Here is a 23005-nt window from a genome sequence, read left to right as displayed (position 1 = left end):
CTGGGAGATAATGGGTGATGCTGGGGAAGTCTCTTCATTTTTCTGAGCCTATGCCCTCCTTTTCAAAACAACAGGAGCAGAAGTGACTACAACAATTTAAATGAAAAGAAAAAGAAAGAAAGAATGATGTATAATTTTAACAAATGTCACAGAAGGGATAAGAAAAATGTACTTCCTTCTCAACTTTGCAGAGGTGAGGTGCTATGTACATTGCATACAGTTTCTGATTTTGCTGATGTGTGTAGAACTGCTCTCTTGTCTCCCCCACATTTCTTTTCATTCTTTTTTACTAGGAGTGGCTTATACGTGACATATTCACTAATGAAGTTGGTCTCAAAAGAAAAAGGTTGTTTGTTTGTTTTTAATTTATAAAGTAATGGGTTGAGATGTTACTATTTAGTCTTTCAGTCCTGTCCAACTCTTACTGGACATTGTTGTACTGATAATGCATTTTTGCTTATTGTTAATATAATTTTGCTTCTTAATGAGATCTTCCTCTCCCATTAACGGATCTGCCCATTAAGGGGAGTTTGATTAGGGAAGATTTGTTGGAAGGCCCAGATCTTTTGTTAATTTTCTAATGAGGCACTGGTTCTCAAGGGTTGTGATGCCCTCTGGCTCTGAAAAATGTATAAGTACTCTGAGGTGAGGTTTTATTCTGGGGCTTACTTGTTGGAGGTGTTTGAGCAAAAGAGATTCTGGACATTCACTAAGGTGTCCTCCCCTTACCCCCTTACCCCGCTTCCCACCTCCCACCACCATCCCGTTTGAAAAACCCAGATATTGCTGCTTCTAACTACATATGTATGGTCAGACAGTTATCTGTCTGTGATGAATGTATTGCTTGTGTCAGTCAGGCAGCTGGAAGCACTGTCTGTTGATCTGTATTTCTCTGTATTCTCTCTGAAGTTCAAGGTGCTGACTTAATCCCTTGAACTAAGTAAATGACAAATATGTGCTTGATTAAAGTGATTGTTTACCCCTCAAAAGTTGCTTTCTTTTCAGAAAAGCAGATCAAAGAACCTGTGATGTCAGGCCCTCATGTGTATGTCAGGGTGATTGCTTTTACAATTGTCCATGGGGTTTTCTTGGCAAAAATATTGGAGTGGCTTGACATTTCCTTTGCCAGTTGATTAAGGTGAACAGATGTTAAGTGAGTTGCCCAGGGTCATATAGCTAGTAAGTATCTGAGATCAGATTTGAACTTAAGTCTTCCTGATTCCAGACCCAGAATTTTATCCACTGAGCTAATAGAAATATGTATTAGTCTCATTTGTGGAGGGGAAAGGCATTTTTATTGATATAACTACTGAAGATAAGATAGGTAGAGAGGTGTATGGCATTAATAACATTTTTTTTTAATCCCATACTACAGAAGGGGAAACTAGGTGGCTCAGTGGATAGAGTGCCAAGCCTAGAGTTAGGAAGATTCCTCTTCCTGAGCTCAAATCTGACCTCAGATACCTACTAGTTATATGACCCTGAACAAGTCACTTAACCCTGTTTGTTCCAGTTCCTCATCTGTAAAATGAACTGGAGAATGAAATGACAAACCATTCCAGTATCTTTGCCAAGAAAATCTCAAATGAGGTCAGGAAGAGTTGAAAAAGACTGAAAAGGATTGAACAACAACATACTACAAAAACAATGTAATAAAAGAGAAGGGTAACATTTTAGGAAATATGAAAGATAAATACTTGACATCTAAAAAATCATCCTCTATATAATCTGTGGATGAGAAAAGGACAAAAAATCCCTGCAACTTTTGGGGGAAAAAATACAAATTGTTAATAATTACTTGAAAAAAATGCTCAACCCTCACTAATAAGCAAAGAAATGCAAATTAAAATCTCTTTGAAGTGCAACCCATAATACAAAAACAACCCTCAAAATGAGAACAATGAAACTTGAAGCCAATTAATTAATGAAGAAACCTGTAGGTTCTTTCATTGCTAGTGGAACTACATACTTGACTGTAATGAAGAGAAGAAATATAGAATAGAAGCTAACTAAATAAAAACAAAACTTTTCACTCCCAAATTCCATTGCAATGACATTTCAAATGAACCATGAAAATATTATTAAAGAAAATGAAAGTTATAAAACTGAGATATATCCTTTGATCCAGCAATAACAGTACTAGATCTGTATACCAAAAAGTATTTTTTAAAAGGGGGGAGGGAAGGACCTATTTGTGCAAAAAATATTTATAGCAGCTTTTTTGTGGCAGATAAAAATGAAAATTTAAGAGGATATCTGTCAGTAGGGGAATGGCTGAACAAGTTGTGGTATATGAATGTAATGGCATATTATTTTGCTGCACGAAGTGACAAACAGGATGATTTCAGAAAAAAACCTAGAAAGATTAAACATGAACTGATGCAGAATGAAGTGAGCAGAACTAGGACATTGTACACAGTAACAGTAACATTGTATGATGATCAATTGTGACTGACTTAGGTATTCGTAGCAATACAATGTTCCAAGACATCCAAGAAGAGGGAAAAGGAACCAAGCATTTATTAAGTGCCTACTATTTTCCAGGCACTGTGCTAAACACTTTACAAATATTATCTCATTTGATTTAGTTATAAAGGAATGACATACACTATGTCATGTTTAACAGTATCCCTAAACAGTTTTAGTGTTAATAGATGATAACCAAATTTAATAAAGTCTTTCTATAATCTAGTTGGGAGGTTTACTCCTTTATAACATTATTTTTATGCAACTAACTGCCCTGTGTAATGTTGTTTTGCCTAATGCTGTGTTTTCATCGACAAATTTATGACAGTAGGCTAGATGTGAATATTTAGCCTGGAGAACAGAAGACTTAAGGAGATATGATAGTTCTCTAAACATCTGAATGTTGAAGATGGATTAGACTTGTTTCCTCTCCAGAAAACAAAACAAGAAGTAAGAAGTTGAAGTTGAAAAGATGCGGTTTGGTTTAATATTAGAAAACTTCCAAAGAGTTTACTCTGACCTAAAATGTAACGGGGCTGCCACAGGAGGGTACAAATACTACTCATTATGTGGAAGCTAAATGATCTTTCCCCTCAAATTTTGTAGAGGGGATTCTTGGATTATGACTCTTTCCTATTATAATTATTTGTATAATCAGAAGAGGCTGGTGTATCATATAATAAATATGTCATTTTACCCTTTTATGATATAAGAATATGTAAAACCAAAAAAAAAAAAATTAGGACAGGTAGCTAAACTTTTCCATGTCTCATTTTCTAAATGGAAATACTAGCATTTGTCATATTTTCCTCTTGTCAGTGACCTTGTAAATTTTAAGATAAATCTGACCAATGAAAAATGCTCATAATTTCTAAATGCATTAATTCTTTCAGGTCAGTAGGATCAATTTAATTAATAGCAATAGATTTCTTGCTGAGCACTTCTCCTATTTATTTTCTTGGTCTGGTCTCACAACAACCCTGTGAAACAGGTCTTTAGATCCATTTTGCAGAAGAAACTGAAATACAGATATTTGAGTAACTTGCCCAAGATCACAAAGGTAGTTAAAGTGTCATCTGAGATCTGTCGATCAATCACAACAAACATTTGACATCTACTATATGTCAAGCACTCTGCTAAGTGCTAGAGTTATAATGAAGGGCAAAAGACCCCAGGTCACTTGATGGCCAGCTTTTTTTTTTTTTTCTAATATTCCTTGAAGGCAAAATGGTCTCCTGTTTAGGATATTTTATTGGAGATTCTACTACATGTGCACATTAAATTGAGTAAATATATTTTTTTTCACTTGAATAATACATGCAACAGCACTTTACATTTTCCTGTAGGAATCTACCTTAAGTTTAGCTTAAAAACTCCTTCTAGTATTATCACACTAACCCACTAATGGCTTCCTCATTTTTAGGTCCATTATGACTTATCACAGGACCTCAAATCATATGAGGAAAAGAACAATTTCTTTAAAATAAAATAAAAAGAAAATAGCAGGGAGTGAGAGGATATATTGAAAACAAATAGTCCTGTTACCAACGCTGGCAAAGCAAAACCACTTCCCTAGTATGTATCTTCCAGTTAAAGTCTTTTGTTTCAGCACAGCACGAGAACTCTAGAACATTGTAGAAACTTTGCTGTTTCCCTTCTATAGAGCAACTGAACGAAGAGAACCAAAGGACTATCTCTGCTCCATATCCATCTGCCATTTTTAAAGTTCACGTGTTCCCCTTTAGTCTCTGAAACCCCCTGTTCTCTCTGACAGCTCCTAGATAGAAACTTTCCAACACAAAAGGAGTGAAGGCCTCACAAAGCTAACAAAGAGTGACAACACTGGGGTGTGCTGGAACCAGCTCATACCTTTTGGGACAGCTGATTTTTAATTTTCAGTAGGAGCATTTATTTATACCTCAGCAATCAGTAAAGGTTACAAATCAAGTCTTGATTTATTGTTTAGCTGATTTTCCACTTAAGAAAGATATGGAGAAAATATTAATAGTACAAATTAATCTTAAAAGTGTTTCATATGTACTTTTTTGGGGAGAGGCAAACAATCATGGTAAACATTTATCAGGATACTCCTGTACCAGAATAGAGAAAGTATCAGTAATTACAACAGCCAGAAAGATAGATCACAGGATATCCCTGCTTTGATAGTATTTCCCTTCTCCTCACTTCTTGCCTTCTCTTTTATTCAACTCTCCTTCGTTGTTAATGTTGACAATTATCTGAACCTACAAGAGTAACCTAAAGTATTATGGAGATATGGTAGATCTTAAATACATGAGATCCATTACTTTATTGGTATGGTTACTGTCATCACGATTACAGATTACAACTGTAACATGATCAAAGATAATCCATCTATGTTTGGCCTTCTAGTAATAAGTAGCTTCAAACTTAACTAAACTGATTCTTATAAAACAGATTCATAGACAGTCACCAGGCTGCTATTTAAAAAATTATTAGAAAGACCCACCATCAAATGGATTTTACCTTTAAGAAATTAAGATCCTCTCATTCCAATGTACCAGGTACCAAAAAGTCCCAGTCCCACTATACTTTACTAGTGCCAACCCAAGAGGATGCATAGGGAACTTTCTTCTGTGATCAGTTCCTGTCTTACTATTTATCTCCTCCCTTCTTTGTTGCTGTCTCTGTCTCTCCTCTTCCTTTTTCTTTTTCCTCAATTTCTCTACCATGTCTGTCTGTCTATCTATCTATCTATCTATCTATCTATCTATCTATCTATCTATCTATCTATAATTTATCTAGTATGTTCCCTCTCAACACTGACAGTCATATCCTCATTATAAGCTACCTCTACTTTTGCCTTATCTCCTAACAATTTTTCCTGTCTCTACTTTCTCCCTCTAATTCATCCTTCATGTAACTGACAGTCTAATCTTCCCTATCTGTAGATCTGGTCATATCACTCTATCAAACTAAAAAAATCTTGAGAGTTTGCTATTGCCCTCTGAGTCAAGTTCAAGTTCTTCTGCCTGGCATTCACAGCTTTCCACAATGTGGCACTATGCCACCTTTTTGATTTCATTTACTATCTGCTTCATAGATTCTATTCTCATACAAACTGAACTACGCGGAGTCACCACCCTCTCCCCCACCAATAGATATTACCACCCTGAATTTCCTTTCACATGTGCCTTTGCTTATGATTTTCTTAAGCTTACTGTAATCTGTTTCTGTTTTTACCTGTTCATTTCCTATAGAACCCCAACTCAGTTGTGTATTCCTTATGAAGCCTTCCCCAATTTTCTTGAATCAGTAAGGGAATTGTCCTCTTAGATTACATACAATATGCCATACTGTACCCCCTTAGCATATGTACCATATAATTTTGTGCATTTAACTACCTGCACATATGTCTTACTATAAGATCAAAAGTCCTGTGACATCAAGACAATTTATTATCTAAACATTTTATTTCTAGCACCTATCATGGCGCACTACACATAGCCAATGCTTATGAAATGTCAAATCTGTTAAAAGGCCAGGGGCATGGTAAACATCCTTAGGTATCAATGAGATGAGGATAAGACCACATCCAGATCTATTATTTCCCAATTCTCATTTGTTCATGGACCAAAAAGTTCATCAACTCATGTATTAGTTAGGTTTGTCTTTTGTCATTTGTTTTGTTTTGTTTTATTTTATAGGAGTTATCTCACTTTCTTAAAGTAGAGGCTCAATCCTCAAAGGACCTCTGGAAAAAATATGAGGGGAAAAAAAAATTAAGTTTTGTGGAAGACTTATGGAAGAGAGAGGAACAGGAAGGTGATCTGTGAAATGGAAGATGCAATGATTTATGGCACTACTCCTCCAAATACATGAAATTGGGTTGGTTTATGAGCCTTGAAGACTATTACTTTATTGACCTCATACACCTTTGCAGTTTATAGTAAATGCTGGCCTCGTTTCAGAATCTTCAGAATTTTGGATGATTAGATGATCTCTAAGAGCCATTTGAACTCTTGATTCAATGACTGCATGTGTATTTCCAAGGGATCAATGGACCTGTGCCACATTAGCATATTCTTTTTTCTCTCTTTCTGTAACCATTCTACCAGTTGTATCATATGTTCATTTATTCATTCATTCAAAAATCAATTATTAAACACCTGCTCTATACTAGGAACTGTGGGTTCAAATAAAAAAAAAGTCCCTATTTCAAAGGGATTACATGCTACTAGAGGAAAACAGCAAGTACAGAGAAAAGAAGGTACTAAATATATTCAAAATCAATACAAAGGCATCCATCAGGAAGTGTGTTCCCACACCTCTAGTCTTAGAATGTCTGAGTCAAACTGTAATACTACTGATTGTGCCCTGCATCCTCATTCTAATATTCCCTATATTTCCTGGGCTTCTCATTTCTAATTTGTTAATGTCAAAAATAATATGAGAGAGACAGAGAGAGAGAGAGACAGACAGACAGACAGTCAGACAGACAGACAGACAGAGAGAGAGAGACAGACAGACAGAGAGTGAGGGAGGGAAGGAGGGAGGGAGACAGAGACAGAGACAAAGACAGAAAGAGAGAGAGAGGTTGAGTTGGGGAGAGGAAGGCAAAAAATGCTGCATATATCAACATAAAGGGTTCATAAGAGACTCTGCACCATCCCCTCTGTCTCACACACACACACACACACACACACACACACACGTGCTTCCAATATGCAAAATAACAAAATAAAGGAAAGCTGAACTCTCAGCTCACAAATGGCAAGAGAGGGTCAGACAACTGGTCAGAAGGACCTTTTGTGGCAGTGGGAGTAGGATTCTGTTGCATTACTCTTATGCAGTTCTAGGTCTCAGTTCTTGGATGAGAATGAACACTAACAGGAGCAGAAATGTTCGTCATACTTCCAGGATGGAAAACAGTGCTTGTGGTCACAAACAGACCAGAGCACACGCAACTAGAGTCATGTGACCACGCCTGTTTTTAACTCATATGCCCTTGGAAGATCTGAAAGCTTGTAGATCTCCCCCAGAGCTAGCTCTGGAAACAGAGGCAAGAAAAACCTGAAGTTTGGAACAATGCTTCCTCCACTCCAGGAGCAAAGGTAACTTTAACATAAAGTTAACAGTCAAGAAATGGGCTTGAAAATGAGCAAACAACAAAAAGAACTTCATCATAGAAAGTTACTATGGTAACAGATAGGATCAGAAAACAATCTCAGAAGACAATAAAATCAAAATTACTACATGCAAAGCATTAGAGAGAAATATTAATTGGTCTATGGCCCTGGATGAGTTTAGAAAGGATTTTAAAAATTAAATAAATGAGGTAAAGGAAAAATTGGGAAAAGAAATGAGAGTGATGCAAGAAAATCATGAAAAAAAAGAATTAACAGCTTGGTAAAGGAGGCACAAAAATATGAAGAAAGGAATACCTTATAAAATAAAACAGGCTGAGTGGCAAAAAAAAGCACAAAAATACACAGAAGAGAATACATGGGAGATACAGCAAGGAGAGATAATTTAAGAGTTATTGGACTACCTGGGGGCCATGATCAAAAAAAGAGCCCAGATATCATATTTCAATAAATTATCAAAGAAAACTGCTTTAATATCTTAGAACCAGAGGGTAAAATGGAAATTGAAAGAATCCAACAATCAGCTCCTGAAAGAGATTCCAAAATGAATACTTTCAGGAATATTATAACTAAATTCCAGAGCTCTCAGGTCAAGAAGACAGCAGTATGTTCACATGTTTCCTTCTCTTCTCTTCTCTGTCTCTCTTAATATACACAAAATATTCCCCTAGTCAGCACCTCCCTCAACCTCATTCCCCTTTATTTTTTACATTCTGTCCATTGAAGAGTCCTGACACCTCCCCTTAAAGGAGAAGGTATAGTCAAAATTCTCTTTCTTGTCTCCCCCACTCTTGAATTTCATAGGGAGCATCTCTTTTCCAGGATGGTACAATAAGTTTAAATGTGGAAGGAAGGAACGAAGGAAGGAAGGAAAGAAGGAAGGAAGGAAGGAAGGAAGGAAGGAAGGAAGGAAGGAAGGAAGGAAGGAAGGAAGGAAGGAAGAAAGGAAGGAAGGAAGGAAGGAAGGAAGGAAGGAAGGAAGGAAGGAAGGAAGGAAGGAAGGAAGCTGGGTCAATGGATGAAAGGATGGATATGTGATTAGAGGGATGATAGAGATGATAGAAAGATAGAGATAGAGAAGATAGAAGAAAACAGGTAGAGAGAGATCATAGAAGAGAGAGATAGATGATAGAGATTGTAGACATAGATATCGCTGATCAGTCTATATCAAAAATCAATCTGTTTCTAGACTGAGATATAACAGATGATGATAAATAGGAGATAGATGAGATGGATAATTAGTAGAACATTTATTAGCATATGTGCCAGCCACTAAGAGTACAAATATGAAGATAAAAAAAATACAACATTTTCTACTCTAAAAGAGCTTGCATTCTAAGGGGGAAGATGAAACATAAAGAACATCCAGGATAGGAAGGTACTACTGAGGAAATGTGCCTTTCTGGAGAATATGTTGAGTTAAGGGTAAAATTATTATGGTTGGCCACATAGACAAATCTCAATACAGGAAGAACTTATTTGCATCTCACACACATTCTTCTCAACTATCAGTCCAAACAGTAATAGTCACATTTGTAGAGAATTATAATATTTGCAAAGTGCTTTTCTCTCTCTAGCTTTGTGATGTAGGTAATGCACATACTATTATCTCAATTTCATAGAAAACAAAACTGAACCTCAGAGAAATGAAGTGACTGATCCCAGGTCATTCAGCTGGCAGGTGATAGAGAGGGATTTAATCCTGAGGCTTCAGACTCCACATTGCTTTATTTCAATGAAAGATACACAGCCTTGTCTCCACAGTGTGATTCTAGTTTTTAATTCTGTGCTGAAAGGTACAAAGAAGTCACTGCAATAACAAAGTGCTATCCTTATTTGTCATGTTGTTTTTCTTCTTGTTAATCATAAAAGACTTCTTTGTCATCGGCCCTCCTCCCCATGTCTGTGTAATGAGTAGAAACCTCCCAGTTTCCCATTACACCTAAAAGTCATTCTGTCTTTGCCTCAGTCTCTTAGACTGTCTCATTTTCCTAAAAGCTCAGCTCAAGTGTCAACTTATATGTAAGGCATTTCCCTACCTCCTTTGCTCTTAATGTCTGTTCTCTCATCTAAAAAAGTTTTTGCATGTGTTTTATACATAATTATATATTATATGTTGTTTTCTCTAATAAAACTGAAGTTCCTTAAAATCAGGGACTATTTCATTTTGTCCTTCAAATCCTTAGAACCTAGCATAATGTTTGCCATCTAAAAGGCAATTAGCAAATACTTGTTGATTAAATTATCTCTGATTGTAAATTTTGATCTGTAATTTCCAAAGTATTTGGCAAGCCTGCTAGACATGAATTAGCATCTGTTCATCATCTCTCAACATATATGAAAATTCTGGTCCCACAAAAGAGCCATTTTAAACATATTACTGGGAGGTGAGTTTTCTCTTCAATACAGATCTCCCAGATGAACATTCCTTTCACCAAAGGGTATAAGACTTGAGAATGTAAGGTCCAACTGCAAACTGGCACTCTTTCTTAACTTTCACTTATCTATTCATCCCCTACTTTTCAACGTAAGTGTCTGGGACTTCTAATGTCACACTATCCCCAGCTAACAGACAAACAATCTTATTGTTAGTATTTTTCCTTTCTGTTGAAGATATAATAGCCAGTTCTCCTATCCATGAGAAATGATCATTCTCTTTGAGATATAAACAAGAAGTTATAACCTTTTAACTAGTAATTCTAGTTTTCTAAAAAATGTTCTCATTTCTACCCAGTGGGTGCCAGAAAGAGTTCTAGCTTGAAGCCTGAAGACACAAAATTCAGGATTGGAGACTGTTTTTGTATTTCTTGAGGTCTTTCAAGGTTTTTCTTCCAATTCTCCTTATTCAATTCATCTAATTGTTTTTCTTCCCTAGGGCTATTGCAATAATTGGGTGTCCCTCCACATACAGTTTTCTTATTCACAGAAAGGTCTTAAAAACCACATGGTTTGCTCTTCTCCTTTCATAGTATTCAGAGCCACTAAATTCAGAACACACTGACATGAGGAAGCATCATGGCTTAATTTAAGTGGGAAGTGACTTTCTCTTTTTTTAAGTTAGGTGGCAGAGTGGATAGAGTACCTTGCCTGGAGTCAGGAAGATCTGAGATCAAATCTGGCATTAGACACCAACTATCTATGTCATCTAATCCTGCTTGCCTCAGTTTCTTCATCTGTAAAATGAGTTGAAGAAGGCCATGACAAACCATTACAGTATCTTTGCCAAGGAAACAATAAATGGGGTCGTAAAAAGTCAGACACAGATGAACAATCACAAACATGTTCTGGTTTGTGGTCACCAAATGATTTTTAAAATTATTTTAATTATTTACGTGTGGGGTCTATGGATGCATTCACAAGGCACAGTGAAGTGAATATTTGCTTATGGGCCAATAAATGGATCTATACAGAATAATGGCTAATGTAGAAACAGAGTAGAAAGGATCTTATGATTGGGAATCAGATGATCTGGCTACTCCAAACTTTGCCACTAGCTAGTTCTGCCGTTTCACCTCAGTAAGTCTCAGTTTCTTCATCTGTAACATGAGGCGACTGATCCAAATTTCCACTCAGTTCTGATATTCCCTCAACATTATCTCTTCTATGGAATACAAACATGTATTGGTTCTGTTGTACTCTGCTTTAGTGATGTTACAGCTGGATTGGCATGCACAACTCAGGGTACTACATTCTAGGAATAAACTTCATAAACTGTACTCAGTCCAATGAGAGGTATCCTGAATATTAATATAACTCAAATTCATATCATATGAGGACAACTTAAAGGAAATTTGGATATTAAACATGAAGAAGAATACATAAGGAGAAAAAAAGGTAATTGTCTTCAGTGTTCTAAAGATCTTTCATTTTGAACTATAATTAGCCATTTTTCTATTTGGTAACAATGAGGGGAGGGGAGAAGGCAAAAATTAAAGGAAGGACAATTTAAGTTGATGTAATTAGAATTGTACAACAATGGAATGTACAACACTTGCTTGTGGAGAGCCAAGATGGTGGAAAGGAGCCAGGAAGCTGCCTGAGCTCTCCTCAGTTTCCCTCAGTAACAACATTAAATCAAACCTCTGAAAGGATTCTGGAGCAGCAGATCCCATAAAAACATGGAGTGAAATGATTTCTATCTTAAGATCATTTAGAAGGACTTCAGGAAAAATCTGTCTCACTACAGTTAAAAGGGAGCACAGCCCAGTACAGACTGTCTGGGCAACCCAGCAGGAGACTCTTAGCTACAGCACAGATCAGCAACCAAAGCCCCTTAGTTCTGGCCCATCAGGTTAGTGACATAGCAGGCCAGCTGTGAGTCCTCCAGCCCCAGGGCAGAAGGCAAATTACCAGCCCTGGAACATCAGCACAATAGGTGCTACTAGGCCAGGCCACCCCACCACAGTAGGCAAACTGCCAGTACTTGAAGCCCTCATGTGGAAAGTCAGTGAACAGACCCCCGGTACCCTGAACAAGAAGCTTGGGACAATGCCCCTTATGCCTCAGGAGCAGAGCTCAACTTTTAAAAATGAACACAAAACCAGTGATAGGGAGGATCAAAACATAAACTCAGAAGAGGATAATAATGCTTACATGAGAAGCTTCAAAAGGTAGTATGAATTGGTCTTAAGCCCAAAAAATTCCTTTGGAAGAGCTGAAAAGGGATTCTAAAAATAAAGTAAGGGAGGTAGATGAAAAATTGGGAAAAGAAATGACAGTTAGACAAGAGAATTGTGAAAAGTGAGTCAACATCTTAGAAAAGGAAGCAAAAAAATTGACTAAAGAAAACAATTCCATAAAAAATAGAATTGGTTAAATGGAAAAAAAAAAAAAAAAGACAAAACACCGAAGAAGACAACTCTTTAAAATGTGGAATTGGCCAAAGGGGAAAGAGATACAAAAGCTAACTTGCTGGGATTGGAAGCTCAATTCCATGTGGACATTCTCGGGCGGGTAAAGGTGGGAACTTCTAAATCTTAGAGTTCTCACGAGGCCCCCCATAATAACAACAGGGAATCGAGGAGGAGACAGAGCTATCTCGTGTATTTCCACCTCTTCCCGTGAGATACGTGATGGGAGGAGCATCCCCGCTCTTGAGGCTGTCCCGGATCTGGGCACACCTATTGTTACCTAACAGGCTCAGTATTGACGTGTAAACTACGCGACGGGAGAGCTTAAGTAGGGTCAGGAAAGCCTGAAAGTTCTCTTGGGTGGAGGGGCCACGTGTGAGGACACAAGGCTCCGCTTTTCCTCTCTCCTCTCTCCCCTCCCCCTCTCTCCCCACTTACACTTCTATTTCCAATCTCTTATTGTAAGATCTTTGCCTCCTTGGGAGATCTTTCTCTCTCCCTCCTAAGGAAGAATTCCCTGCACTTGTAACCAGAACCCTGAATAAAGCTCAACCCTTGTTCGACTCTGGAACGTCCTTTCTCTCATATAAGCATCCGGTTTGGCCAGCCGAAGACCTCCGACAGAGGTAAGGGAAGACTCAGGTAGCCCTCAGGCCTCTAGGCCTGGCACTAACTGAAGAAAATAATTTCTTAAAAATTAGAATTTGGTAAGCAGAAGTTAATACCTCAAAGAGACATCAAGAATCATTCAAAGTAAATCAAGATAATGAAAAAAAATATAAGAAAACATAAATGCCCCACTGATAAAACAACCAACTTGGAAAATAGATCCAGGAGAGATATTTTTAAGAATTTGGGGGCTACCTGAAGATCATGACTTCAAAAAAAGAAACCAGAACAGCACGTCAAGAAATTATTAAGGAAAACTGCCCTTACATCCCAGAACCAAAGGGTAAAACAGACATTGAAAGAATCCACCTCCTGAAAAAAAATTCCAAAATAAAAATTTCTTTTTTTTTTTTTTGAAAACCAACTTCATTTATTGATCTGAGGGTCCAGGTATTTATAGACAAAAACTACAAGCCTATGTGACATTCTGCTTGTCTCTTGCCCTAGTGATTTAATCAGTCTTATCTTAAAGACTGTGAGCCTAGAAGCATCTATTTTACATATCCCTTGTTTTCTGTAATTCTCTTGTTTGTCTCATGGGACAGCAACATCTGGGGGGGCATGGAGAGCCATTCTGGATGATAATGAGCAGTCTCAAGGAACAGTTTCCCTGAAAGTCTATCCTGATCTTGTCAACTGCACTCCACCCTGGCCCTCAACAATTCCCCCTTTCTTTTTTGTAACTGGAGATAAGGTACTTGAATTTGAAAAGCTGACCCAAGAGAGAGAAGGCACCTATGAATAGGTGGCCAAACAGAGAATCAAAGGGAGAGAGGTAATCTAGATATGAGCCAATGGAACAGGAATGCAAAGGAATTTGTATTAGCAACATAATCCCAAATCCTGCTTGCAGCTTCCTGGGGGTCAAGATTTCCCTTTGAGGCCTGATCTATAAATCCTGTATGGTGGTATTATAATGGACAGGAGTAACACAAATGGAAATGAACCTATAATCACATCTTATGAACAATCTTGTTTCAAAAACATCAACTTTGTTTCCCACCACCACAACAGTTTCCCTTAAAGTATCCATTAAATTGTATGTATGGATAAACCAATTGACACAGAGGCAGCCAATGCTGCCACAAAGCTTATAATGCCTAAAATAATGCAACTTATACATCATTTCTGTCTTACTTTCAACATTAACTGATTAAAAGTTTGATCAGATACAGACAGATGCCAGCCTTTACTTCTGATAGGCATTAAAGCAGACCTAGGACACATAATTACAGATATAATGCTAGTGTTAGCTATATGAAAACCAATGTATCCAGTGATAGTACAATTAAAGCATGTGATTTCCCAGTCATAAAAGCAAAAATTCTATCTATATCAATTTGTTTCCCAAAAACCTTAGACCCATGTGCTACCATAATTATCTCCTCTATCTTCCCTCCCCATTTCACCACCCATAACCCAAGGCAGATTATGTACAAAAAGTCCATCTATGTTCCTCTCAATCAGTTCCTTCTGCTGCAGGGGTCAGCTGGAGGGTGCCCAGAAGCAGAATGAGTGTCTTCATTGTCCTGTCAGTCTGATGAAGGGTTCCTTGTGGTCTTGACTTGTTTTTCTTTCCTCTTTTCCTGGATCCTTATCTTCTCCAATGTATGGCAGAGGTCAAATGTTTCTTTCTGGTTTCCAGATCATTTCTTCACCATTTCCTGCCCCCCTCGCGCCCTCCTCAGCCCCGAGCATCGCCCGGCTTCAGCCTGTTGCCCCCGCTGCCCTCGTCGCAGTTGCCGTAGCCGTCATGGTCCTCTCTGCTGCCGCCTGGGCCATGGCCAACTACATCCACATCCCCCCCAGGTCCCCCGAGGTCCCGAAGCTGAACGTCACAGTGCAGGAGCAGGAGGAGCAGTGCTGCTGGGAGGGGGCCTTAAGCCTCCTCCGACACCTGCGGGCGCACTGGGACCCCCAGAACGTGACCCTGCAGGTAACGCCCATCCCCCCGGGCTGCGGGGGCCCTCTTTGGCCTCCTCTTCCTGCCCTCCTCACTGCCTGCCACCTTGGCCTGGTCCCCGGGGCCCGATCCCCATCCCCTTGCCATCCTGTCCCAAAATAAAAATTTCAAAGAATAATCTAGCCAAATTCCAGAACAATCAGGTCAAGGAGAAAATACTGCAAGCAGCCAGAAATAAATAATGAAAATGTTGTAGAACCACAACTAGGATTACAAAAGATTTAGCACCTTCTACTCTAAAGGATCAGATGACTTGGAATATGATATTCTGGAAGACAAAGGAGCTTGGATTACAACTAAGAATCAACTACCCAACAAAACTGAGCATAATCTTTCAGGAGAAAAGATGGTCACTCAATAAAATAGGGGATTTTTAACCTTTCCTGATGAAAAGACCAGACCTGAACAGAAAATTCAATCTTCAAATACAAGATTTAAAAGAAGCAAAAAAAAAAAGATAAACAAGAAAGAAAAATGTTATTCAATAAGATAAAAATGTTTATATCATTACATGGGAAGATGATACTTGTAACTTGAAACAATCAATAATTTCATCAAATGGGGACAGCTAGGTAGTGCAATGGATAGAGCACCAGTGCAGGAGTCAGGAGGACCTGAGTTCAAATCTCACCTCAGACACTTGACACTAGCTGTGTGACCTTGGACAAGTCACTTAACCCCAGTTGCCTCATCCTGGGTCATCTCCAGTCATCCTGATGAACATCTGGTCACTGGATTCAGATGGCTCTGGAGGAGAAGAGAGGTTCACACAGCCTTCCCTCACTCAAAACAAAGTCAAGTGCAAGTCATGTCATTATTTCTCTAATGGCATGGTCTTCTTCAGCAATGAAGGATGAACACACAATGTCATCAAAGAGAATGACAACAATGAGACAGCACGCCAAAACTTATGGGATGTAGCCAAAGCAGTTCTTAGGGGAAATTATATCTCTCAATGCATACATGAATAAAATAAAGAGGAGATCAATGAATTGGGCATGCAACCAAAAAAACAAGAAAAAATAACAAATTTAAAATCCCCAATTAAACACCAACTTAGAAATTCTGAAAATTAAAGGAGAGATTAATGAAGTTGAAAGTAAGAAAACTATTGCTCTAATAAATAAAACTAAGAGCTGATTTTACAAAAAAGAAAAGTATAAAATAGATAAACCTTTGGTTAATTTGAGACATAAGAATAAGACAAGATTACCAGTATCAAAAATAGAAAAGGTGAATTCACCACCAATGAAGAGAAAATTAAAACAATAATTAGGAACTATTTTGCTCAAATATATGGCAATAAATCTGATAACCTAAGTGAAATGAATGAATATTTACAAAAATATAAGTTGCCCAGTATAACAAATGAGGAAAACCTAGCTGCTCCCATTTGATGAAATTATTGATTGTTTCAATTTACTAGTATCATCTTCCCGTGTAATGATATAAACATTTTAATCTTATTGAATAACATATTTTTCTTTCTTATCATCTTCTTTTTTTTTGCTTCTTTTAAGACTTGTATTTGAAGATTGAATTTTCTGTCCAGGTCTCATCTTTTCATCAGGAAAGGTTAAAAATTCCCTCTTTTATTGAATGACCATCTTTTCTCCTGAAAGATTATACTCAGCTTTGTTGAGTAGACGGAAAATAGTTTGTCAGAAACTAGACATAAACCAACATCTCATACCCTCTACCAAGACAAGGTCAAAATAGATACATGATTTGGATATAAGGTGATATCATAAGCAAATTAGAAGATCAAGGAATAGTTTACCCATCATATATATGGAGAAGGGAAGAATTTATGATCAAGTAAGAGACAGAGAACATTAGGAAATGTACAACTGATCATGTTGATTACATTAAATTAAAAGCTTTTGCACAAACAAAACCAGTGCAATCAAGATTAGAAGGAAAGTGGAAAGTTGGGAAACAATTTTAACAATCAGTCTTTCTGAAAAAGATCTCATTGAAAACTGTGTCAAATTTATAAAACTACAAGTCTTTCCACAACTGATAAATGGTGAAAGGATATAAACAGGCAGTTTTCAGATAAAGACATTAAATCTATCTGTCATCATCTGAAAAATGCTCTAAATCATTATTGATCAGAGAAATGCGAATCAAAACAACTCTGAGGTACCACATCACACTAGGTAATATGACAAAATGAAAATGATAAATGTTGGAGAAGATGTGGGAAAATTGGAACACTAAAAGATTATTGGTGGAGTTGTGAACTAACCCAACCATTCTGCAGAGCAATTTGTAACTATGCCCATAGGGGTATAAAACTGTGCCTGCCCTTTGATCCAGTACCACTATTAAGTCTGTATTCTCAAAGGATCACAAAAACAGGAAAAGGACCCATATGTACAAAAATGCTCTTACTAGCTCTTTTTGTGGTGGCAAAGAATTGGAAACTGAGGGGATGTCCATCAACTGAAGAATAACTGAATAAGTTGTAGCATATAAATGGAAGGGAGTGCTATTATTCCATGAGAAATGATGAGGAGGCAGATTTCAGAAAAACCTGGAAAGACTTAAATTATCTAATATTCAGTAGAGTAAAACCAGGAGCACATTGTACACAATAACAACATTATATGATAATCAATTAAGATAGACTTAGGTCTTCTCTGTAATACAATGATCCTAGACAATTGCAAAAGACTCATGATGGAAAATGCTATCCATATCCAGAGGAAGAACTGTGTGAGCTGAATACGTATTAAAGCACACTATTTTTACTCTTCCTTTGTTTTTTTTTTTCTTTTTCTTTCTCATGATTTTTCCTTTTCACTCTCACTCTTCTTTCACAACATGACTAATGTGGAAATATATTTACTATGATTGTACATGTATAACCTATATTTGATTGCTTGTTGTCTTGGGGAGGGGGCACAGAAGGGTGGGATGAGGGAGAAAAATTTGGAACTCAAAATCTTAGAAAAGTGAGTGATAAAAACTATCTTTACATATAATTGGAAATAATAAAATACTGTTACATGGATGAAAATAAAATGAAGTACCTGGTAATTGTAAAGCACCACATAAATTTGAGGTATATGCATTTTTACAATTGCTTTCATTATTAGTGATGGCCAAAAAGTAATAACCTGGTGGACAACACTCTGTGATAAATTTCTCCATTCTTAGTTCTATTAATGTTTTAATAATAGAGTCCATCTCTGGCTCATTTTCAAAATCTCTTGTAGGTTGCTACAAAATTGGTTCAAGGGAAAGAATACTGGATTTAGAATTAGGAGATCTGGGTACAAATTGTGTATCTGATTCATTATCTATGGATAAGGATATCATGGACAAGTCATTTAACTTCCCCAGGTATTAATTTCATCATCTGAAAATGAGGCATTGAATTAAATGGTTGCTGTGACCTGGATTCAAATTCTATTTCTGGCCTTTAGCATTTGTGTGACCTCAGAGAAGTCACTTAAGTTCCCTTTGCTGAGGCTGCCTCTTCTATAAACTAAAGAGGTTGAAATAGATGGTTTCTAAAGTCCCTCTAAAGCTCTAGATTTATCTTCCTATGAGTCTTTGATGTAACAGAATTTGAATTGCATGTGTAGAATTTGCCCTATTACTACCACGTTAAATCTGAATAATCCTTTATAAGATATTTATTATTATTAGTTTATTAATATGTCCTTATTCTACTTTCAGAAAAGGAACAGATTCACAATGAACCAAAGAAATTGATAACTTTATTTTGTGCCATTCTAAAAATTCCTTCTTAGCTGTTCTCTATTCACAACAGATGAATCAAACTGATCACTGCCAAGGAAGGGAAAAAGTAGATTCAGTACTGTCCCTAGAAAATACTCACATATCTGGATGAAAGCTAAACCCTACATTCCTAAGTTTCTGCTCTGAAAAAAGATTGACTGTGTTTTCCAAAATTTGACTGTATTAAATAAATTCTCAGAAGAGTACTATCACTCAGTATTTAGAGCTTAACTAACCTATTCCAAACTTGTCAAAGAAATAGATTATGTATGTCACTTAATGTATGTGTCATACATTCTGGTTTAATTGCACTTATTATCTCTTTTATTGCTTTCCAGCTACTTAATATCTGTCACCCTGGACCCAGATTCCTGGGTTTTAGAGTTGGAAGGAGCCTTAAAGCTCCTCTAGTTTCATGCCCTCATTTTAGAGAGGAGAAAAGAGGAGTCGAGCAAGGTCGCAATGAGGGAACTAAGGAAAGGTAAGTAGTAACAGGTGTGAATGTAACTGATTCCAAACATGCCCTTTCTCCATCTTCAGACACTTACAAATTGTGTGACCCAGCGCAAGGCACTTCACCTCTGTATGCGTTAGTTTCCTCATCTATAAAATGGGAATAATAATAGCACCCACCTCCCAAGGTTATTGTGAGTATAAAAAGAGATAATATCTGTAAAATGCTTTGCAAACCTGAAAGCACTATATAAAGGTTAGTGGCACAATGGATAGAGAACCCGCCCTGCAGTCAGGAAGACTCAACATTTATCAGTTTATAACTGGCCTTAGACACTTATTAGTTATGTGACCTTGGGCAAGTCACTTAATCCTGTTTGTTTCCATTTCTTCTTCTGTAAAATGAGCTGGAGAAAGAAATGGCAAACCACTCTGATATCTTTGCCAAGAAAACCCCAAAATGAGACAGAAACAATTGAATAACAACAAAATTACAGGGATTATCATTATTACCTTACCACTCCACCAAAGTGGGTTAAAATAAGAGTTCAGGTGCTGAGTTGCTGCTTAGTTACTGTTTGACTACAAGCAAAAAAATGTCTGGTTGTCAAGTTCCCCACATGTAGGACAGGGAAATAATACTAGTTGTACATATTTTGCCAAATAAGATTGTTATGTAAAATCCTGTATAAATATGAAATTTTCTTATTGATTGCCTAGAACTAATATAATCCTCTTGAAAGTAGAGAATTGGTAATGGGAATAAATCCTTTTTCATATCCTCCACAACATCTAGTAGGGGGCATAACAAGAGTTGAGTAATTACTTGTTTTATTGTAGTGAACCAGAATCTTTTCTTTGTAAGAAGATCATACAATTATTGGATTAAAAGCCAGAAGAGATTAGAATATAAACTATTGGCCCATTCAGTGAGGGAAATATAAGGCTTTATAATATAGAATGTTGGCTGATAGAAAGAACATTACTATGTTAGAGTCAGAATTAGAGTGCTGCACCTGGATTTAGATCTTTCCTTAGATACTTCACTAGTTATGTGGACCTAGGCAAGTAATCTAATCTTTTTGTGCCTAAATTTCCTAATCTTTAAAATGAGAGGTTTAGGTTTGATGATCTCTGAAGTCCTTTTTTTACCCTAAATAAATTATCTCAAAATATGTTAGGGTGGGGAATAACTTTTAAAATTATCTATTTTAAACTCTTTGTTTTATATGTAACCATAAGTTCTGGAGGTTCTCATCCAACTCCTACTCACAATGACTTGGGTCCCCAAAAAGCTGGCTTGCTACCTTAGGATTCTAGGAATAATTCTGAGGGGAATCCTCCATTCCAATGTGTTCCTCTCCATATCAATTATTAACTATAATTAATATTGATTTATGCCTCAGTATCATTTAGATAATTATCACCAAGTTTTTATAGAAAGATATTTACCAAGATATTATGCAAGAATAAAACATATTTACTCCAACACTAGAGATACTCTGTCCATTCTACCACCTTCTTCCTTGGGGAGAATGAACTCAAATATACAGCAGTTGCTACAAAGCATTCATTCAACCAAATTCAGTTCAAAATGAAGTGTAGCCCTTGGATGTCATTCTCTTGTAGCATAAAAACATGGCATCTTTTAGTAGATCTGCTGTTGAACTGGGTCAAGGAATTCACTCCTCAGATTCTCCTTGGTACATAATCTGGCTCAACTACAACCAACCTCTGATTCTATTTCCATTCCTGGATCATACATGGTGTATTCTCCTGACCTTCTGAAGATTTCAAAATTGTAGCCATGTCGCAAACTTCTTGCCCTACAAGCAAAAAAGGGTAGACTAAACAGGGACAGAAAATAGTCATACCATGTGTTTATGACTTCATGGTAGATCCAATTGTCAAGAGAGTCCATCTAGAGGCTTTTAACAGTTCATCTTGATTATTTTTCATTAGAGAAAGAAAGCAAGGTTGAGTTGTTCCTGTGGGAGCGGTCTGTTTGCTCATTTGGTTCCATTTCATCAGCTAATAGAATAAGGCCTTCGTCACAACAACACTCAATCAGAGTAAACAAGTATAGACAACCTATGTGTAATATTAAGTGGAGAGATGGCTCTCATTTGCCAGTACCTCCATTACATATATATCAGAAAGAAAATTCAGAAAAATGAAGTAATTAGTCAAAGGTCACTTAGACAGTAAGTAACAGAACCAAAAATTTAACCCCAGACCACTGTCTTGGAATGTTTTTTATCTAACACAATTTCAGAGCAAGAAGGGTTCATAAAGTGTCACCACTTTGCATATTTGGAGAATGAGACCCAGAAAGGAAAATTATTTATCTCAGTTAGCATAGCTAATAAGTATTTAGATGTGCTGTTTTATATTCTCTCTTATTCCCATATGAAAATCTCACCAGCATTTTCTTTTCTTTTTTCAATAAACTCTAAGTCATTAAGATCAAGAAATTCCCAAGAGCGAAAAATCCATTTATTTAAATCTCTCTCCATGTAAGAAGCACTGTTTTCTTAGTGAGGAGAGGAATGAAGCAGAATGAAAGTTTTTAACTCATTTTCTATTAAACAGAGGCTACCAGAAGATCAACTGCTTTACTCCTCCATCATTAACCTCATTAATTAATTATCTCCTCTGTAGAAAGCACAAAGATGGACATAGTCAACTTTTCCTTATTTGTAATTGGATTATCTACTCTATGGATTATTTCCCACACAGTCTACCCACTCAGTTCTGGGCTGCCATAGTAAGACCAGAGTGATATCAGAGAGAGGTAATGAAAAGATTTAGTCTCCTTCTGAGAGTATGTAAATACATAGAGAGATAGGTGAATAGATATGGATAGATGTACAGGGATAGATATTTCATAAATCATAATGTATATGCATGCATACATTAGAGGTACATAGAGAGGTACATATATCTATACAAATATACATATTTATTTGTATAGGTTAAGAAAATGGATGGCCAAAAAGTATACTGATTTTCAAAATTCATGTTGCATTCTTCACAGAGCTGGTAATCACACTTAGGTCTTCTGTAATTATATTCAGGGCTCTTCAATATCTCTCATAAATAAAAATAAATAAATGTGTTTTTTAAGTATATATATGTATACACACATACATGGACATATATACAGATATGAACTTATTTGTATGCATATTTACAAACTATATATGTAAACATATACATTCACACATACATATGCATATATGTATATTTATGCATGTATATATATATATGTAACCTATATATACATATAACATCTCTTTCCAAATAAGTATGCATTTTGGGCCTCCACTTTCTTATCTGTAAAAAAAAGGGTTTTTTAGGCCTAGGTAACCTCTGAAATTCAGACAATCAAAGGCTTTTTAAAGAGATGAAAAAGTTTAGAGTCAAGGAGTCTTAAAATTCTGTAACTTAAATTTCTGACACATTGGTTGGGCCAATATGGATAAATTGTGTGACTTCTTTAGTGTCTCAGTTCCTCATGTGCAAATTGTAATCTATTAGTAACAATCCTTGTCCTACCCATCTCCCAAAGTTACCATGAGACTCTAATGAGATAATGAAAAGAAAGGGATTTTGCAACTAGACAAGTGACAGGGAATGTGACCCTTCATACTGCTCCGCTGGTTCTATTTAAATCAGAGAAGAATAAAGCATCACTCAAACTCCCAGTTTCAGATTTCTGTACC

The sequence above is a fragment of the Notamacropus eugenii genome, chromosome 1 (assembly GCF_028372415.1).
Source record: "Notamacropus eugenii isolate mMacEug1 chromosome 1, mMacEug1.pri_v2, whole genome shotgun sequence".
NCBI lineage: Eukaryota > Metazoa > Chordata > Mammalia > Diprotodontia > Macropodidae > Notamacropus > Notamacropus eugenii.
Note: the sequence above shows the minus strand (reverse complement) of the source record.